Genomic DNA, 6,000 nt, shown 5'->3' on the forward strand with positions numbered 1-6,000 from the left:
CCAGTTCGTGGTCTAACCATCTGAGCTGGATAGAATACGCCCATAATAGTCTGGTCTCTTCCGCCACAGGAAGGTCCCCTTTTGAGGCCTATTTGAGTCGCCTCTGTTTCCCTTCGAAGAGGTTGACTCAACTGTTCCCTCTGTGGCAGATCACATCCGACGCTGTCGCAGGGTCTGGTCGGCGACTAGACAGTCGCTTCTACATGCTAAGACCTCTGCTGACAGGCGCCGTTCTCCAGCTCCCCCTTACGCTCCTGGACAGGAGGTTTGGCTGTCCACCAAGGACCTTCGCCTTCACACAGAGTCACGGAAGTTGTCACCTCACTTGATCGAACCCTTCATTGTGGACTCTGTCATTAATCCTGCCAGTGTCAAGCTACGTCTCTCACGCTCCACGAAGGTTCATCCGGTCTTCCACGTCTCCCGCCTCAAACCTGTGGTCTCCAGTCCGCTGTGCCCTCAGTCCGGACCCCCTCCTCCCGCCCGGCTGGTGGACGGCCATCCGGTCTACACTGTCCGTCGCCTTCTGGATGTGCGTCGGCGGGGTCGTGGCCTCCAGTTCTTGGTGGACTGGGAGGGCTATGGCCCGGAGGAGCGCTGCTGGGTGCCTCGTTCGTTTATTGTGGACCCTGCTCTGGTGCGGGAGTTTCGCCGCCTACACCCTGACCGTTTTCATCCGCCGGGTGGCGTCCCTTGAGGGGGGGGGGGGGGGTCCTGTTAGGATTATGAGCTCCTCCCACTCCTGCCGGGGAAGAATCGCCTCACCTGTTTCCAGTCTCCTTGTCAACCTTCAGCCTATTTATGGACTCCTCACCTTCCAGCCGATGTCAGTCCGTCTGCTCTCAGCGGTAGAGTACTGACCTATGCTAAACTCTAGACCTTGTCAAAACCATTTCTATGCATATGCTCATGCCTATGCCAAGAATCCTAATCCACTGTTAATCTGTTTCCTTCCGACATTGCCTCCAGCATCCTCCACACCTTTGGTCTCATCTGCCGTCCAGGATCCAGCCGGAACTTCCCCCCCACCACTGGGACTGATTAAAAACTCTTTCTCACCAACCATCTCTGTTCTGTCCTGCTTCTGGGTCCAGCCTCGTGAACTCTAACATCTATGTATCTCACTAAACTGCACACACTTCTCACCAAAGCTATTTCTAGAGGGGGAGCTTCCCGTAATGATGCAAGTAAACTGCTGCTTCGTCTGTTTTGTAGAGGCTGTTGGGATCAGAGCCTCATCACAAGTTTGCAGCTAGAACTTAAGAAAGACCACCCACCTTTTTTTTCTCTGACCTGCTCCTCATGCTGAGGACAGAGGAAGACCGCAGGTCTGCAATATATGACCGTATGAAGAAGCACTTGGGGTCCACTAGAGCTGCAGTACATGCCCATTCTATTCTTGGTATGCCTGCTCATGATGCAGACCCTGTCGTGACGCACAACTACAATCAAAGCGTGAACTTAAAGCCTGCAAAACAACCAAATAAGTTGAACAGAGACAAACATCAAGAAGGCACCACTGAACTGAAAAGACAGATAGAGGCATTGACAAAACAAGTGGAAAGACTGTCACATCAAACACAAAATGCTAGAGAGGATAGTAACATCGAAACTAGTGGGTGTCTAGCAGCCAGCAACACTTTCCAGAGAACCTTTGTGCCCTCTGGAATGCCAAGGGCATGGTTTTGCTTTAAGTGTGTCGGAGATGGCCACAAAGCTGTTAGATGTTCACAAAACGCCAACCCAACCCTGGTACAGGAGAAGAAAGCTGAACTGAGAGAAAGGCAAAATAACTTCAGACGTCAGCAAAATTACTCCCAGTCATCTTTAAACTACTGAGGGCTCCTGCTGCGGGACACGCAGGAGCTCAGAGTTCAAACTTTAACCGTCCCACAGTAGCTGACTGTAAGGTTATCACACCAGAAAGCAGTGGGGGGAGTTACCATGTCATTCCACCCTTACCTCCAGGACTTGTTGGTCCTCGTTGTGTAGCATCAGTTTCTATTGAAGGTGTTCCTTGTGAATCCATACTTGACACTGGTTCACAGGTTACCACCATTTCTGAGTCCTTTCATAAAATGTATTTGTCTGCTGTTACTATTCAGCCTATTCAGGCTCTTCTTGAAGTTGAAGGTGCAGGTGGCCAGATTGTGCCCTATCTTGGCTACATTGAAGCGTGCATCTCTTTTCCTCAGATTGTAACAGGAAAAAAGGAAGAATTGATGGCTCTGGTGCTTGTGGTTCCAGAACATCATCTCAACAGTAAGATTCCCCTATTGATTGGCACCAATGTCCTTGACAGACTTTATAAACGTGATAAGGGGCGAGATGGTCTTACGTCTTTTTTTCGAGCTAATGAAAATGGTGGCTATGCTCAGCTTTTCCAGCATATTGCCCAGGTTCATGAGACCAATAAGTGCTGCCACACTGTTAAACTGCGAGGGCGGAAACCTCTCATCATTCATGCTAAACAGAAACTTTGTACTACCGGCATTGTTAGAGTGGGAAAAGCTCTGCAGCATGCTGGCTTTGTACTTGAGCCGCATGAATGTTATTCGCTCCCAGGCAGTGTGCTTCTCGAACCTGCCCTGGTGAATGTTCCATGTGAAGCTAGTTGTAAAGTTCCTATTGTTCTGCGTAACGTGAGCAAACACGATGTAACACTTCATCCACAGAGGATTCTTGCTCAAATATCAGCAGCTCAATGTGTCACACCACTTGGCTCTGATAATCATGCTCCCAGAGGAACCTTTCCTAGTCAGCTTAAGGTTAACTTGGAGGACTCCCCTGTCTCTGAACAGTGGAAAGTACGCATCACAGAGAAGCTGAACAGCATTTCTGAGGTTTTCGCGATGGAAGATCTGACTCATGGACACACCACCGCAGTCAAACATCACATTAGGTTGCAAGATGAAACCCCATTTAAAGAAAGGTCAAGACCCATTCACCCATGTGATAGGGAAGCTGTAAAGCAGCATCTGAGAGAACTACTTGCCTCAGGGATTATCAGAGAGTCTGAGAGCCCATTTGCTTCTCCCATCGTTGTGGTACGGAAAAAGAACGGAGCAATCCGACTTTGTGTCGACTATAGGAAGTGGAACTCACGCACTGTTAAAGATGCGTATGCCCTCCCAAATATTGAGGAGACTTTCACTGCTTTAAATGGAGCAAAGTGGTTTTCAGTGATGGACCTTAAGTCTGGATATTACCAGGTTGAAGTTGCTGAAGAGGACAAGCACAAAACAGCATTTGTGTGCCCTCTAAGCTTCTTTGAATTTAACCAAATGCCCCATGGTGTAACTAATGCACCAAGTACGTTCCAGCGCCTCATGGAAAAGTGTGTTGGTGATTTGCATTTGAATGAAGTACTTGTCTTTCTTGATGATTTAATCGTTTTCTCTGAGACATTGGAGGAACATGAAGTTCGACTTATGAAAGTCCTCACTCGATTGAGAGACTATGGGTTGAAGTTGTCTCCCGAGAAGTGTCATTTTTTCAGAACATCAGTCAAGTACTTAGGTCATGTAGTGGACGCCAAGGGGGTCCATACAGATCCTGATAAGCTTTCTGCTCTGAAGACTTGGCCCCATCCTTCAAACCGGAAAGAGCTGAAATGTTTTTTAGGCTTCGCAGGATACTATCAGCGTTTCGTCGAAGGGTATTTGAAGATAGCCAAACTATTAAACCAACTAACAGGCGGTTATCACCCAGCACGGAAAAGAGGCAAAATTTACAAAAGGCTCAGTGTGGGAGGTGATCCCAACTCAAAAGTTCCGTTTGGTGATGAGTGGACTCCCGAATGTGACAGTGCCTTTCAGGTGCTGATTGAAAGATTAACATCTGCTCCGATCCTCGCCTTTGCCAATCCGACATTGCCATACATCCTTCATACAGGTGCTTGTGGGCAAGGATTGGGCGCTGATTTTTATCAGGAGTAGTATATCGCCCGTGGCCAGTAGTTGGCGCGTGGCCTGGCCTCCCGGGGGTCGACGCTGCATTCACAGCAGGGGTTAAGAGGTTCAATTGGGCGGGTTTATTTTATTATTTTTTATTTTTATTTAAAACATTTTTTTTATTATTATTATTGTCTTCTTCTTCTTATTATTTAATCTATTTTGGGTTCTCTTTTTTGGGGAGGGGGGAGAGTTTTAGTCCTTAGGAAGGTCAGGGCATGAATATGGTCCACAGGTGCAGGTCTGCTAGTGGTCCCAAAGGTCAGAACTAAAACCCACGGCAAGGCCTCCTTTCAGCACTGTGGGCCTCGCCTGTGGAACAGCCTGCCTGAGGACGTGAGGGCTTCAGCCACTGTGGAGGTTTTTAAGAAAAAACTTAAGACACATCTTTTTAGTAAAGCTTTTACATTTTTTTTCATTTGATTTTATAAAATTTTAACAGCTAATTTTATTTGTTTTTATTTTAAAGAAGGGATGTGTATGTGTTGGGTTTTTGTGTGTTTTTATTAACTCATTAATTTTATTATTATTTGCATTTATTTTTATTATTATTACATTCTTTTTACTTTGTTGAATGAATGGTTGGGCTGGACCCCCTGCCCTTCTGTTCTGGCTCCGAGACCCTTCCTTGGTGGCTGTGTCTCGGCGCTACGGGGCTCTGGCCTCTATCCGCGTCTGGCTTGCCGCCTCCTGGCTGACTGGCAGCCCAGGGAGGGGGTAGCCTACCGCGGCCGGCTGGGGGGCCGGTTGCTCGGGGGAGCCTTCTTCCTCCAGTTGTACCCATCCGCCTGCTCCTCCCAGCTCTCACCCAAACAAATATTGCACACAGGCACATAGGACTACGGGAACTGGATATGTGGGTTATGGCTGGGCTCACTGGGGGTGTCTCTCTCGCGTTGGCGCCCGCCCTCCATTCCGCTTTTACTTGCATATTAGACACTCTGATTCATCTAGGGCCTTGTGAGGAAGGTCTGTTGGAGGGGGGCACGGTGAAACATCTGTGCTCGTCTATCACTGGCCCCCCCCACAATTTTAACTCCCACTGTAGACACACACACTGCATGCTAGCAGCACACACACAGCAAATACACACCACTCACAGAGGGAACCAGGAGTGGGGAGCTCTGCGGCTTGGCAGCAGTGGGGCCCCCCACACTGGGGACCTCCTATTTTAACTGCAGCACACACACAGCACACCCCACCACCATACATGGGTGGGGTCGGGGAGGGGCGACCGGTCTTCACCCCCCTGGTCCTCTCAGTGCCCTCCCCTCTCTCATCAGAGAGGGGAGGGCACTGGGAGGGTTGGGGAGGAGGGCTCAGACAATATGGCGGGGGGGGGGGGGGGGGGGAGAGGCTGTAGTGTGTAGGGTTATGGGGTGGCTGTGGGTGCCTGGCAATCTCCGGGTTGCTCGTGTCGCGTGCCGGGGCTGGCTTGCGGAGACGGGAAGCCGGTCGGTTGGTGGGCGGCTCATGGTTTCTGGGGGCCCTGGCTTAGCCCTTGGCCCTTGTCTCGGTGTCCGGTGGCCCCCATGGCTGCCGCCTGGTACGGCTAAGCGCTCCTGTCCTGTGGCCTGGGGGCCGGACACCGGGTTCGCTTATGCCTCTGGGCGTTGAGGGGGGCCCCTGTAGGGGGCCTTCTCTGCTTCTGGCTGTTTGGCTGGGCGATCCCCTCCTCCCCCCCTCCCGGGCTGCCTGGGTCCTGATGCTGAGGGGCTCCTGGCCTGGGGGTCTCTCCCCCTCCTCTCCTTGGGCCTCATTTATAAAACTTTGCGTAGGATTTGCGTCAGAAGTGGCGTACGGATGAAACATAGGACGTGCGTACGCACAGAAATATTCGGATTTATAAAACCGTGCGCACGCACATCCTACGCATCTTTCCATTAATAAATCACAACCGATTCTAAATGCAGCGCAGCTTTTGCGGCTACATGACACGCCCATAGTTGCCCATAAATAGTCCGTGAAACGCCCACAAATTAATATTCATGGCTTGCTAAATCATGGCAAACACCGAGAGGAAATGAAAAAAACGTAACTTCACTCA

Source organism: Oryzias latipes, chromosome 20, assembly GCF_053564925.1.
Source record: "Oryzias latipes strain Hd-rR chromosome 20, Olatipes_Hd-rR_3.1".
In the NCBI taxonomy this organism is placed as follows: domain Eukaryota; kingdom Metazoa; phylum Chordata; class Actinopteri; order Beloniformes; family Adrianichthyidae; genus Oryzias; species Oryzias latipes.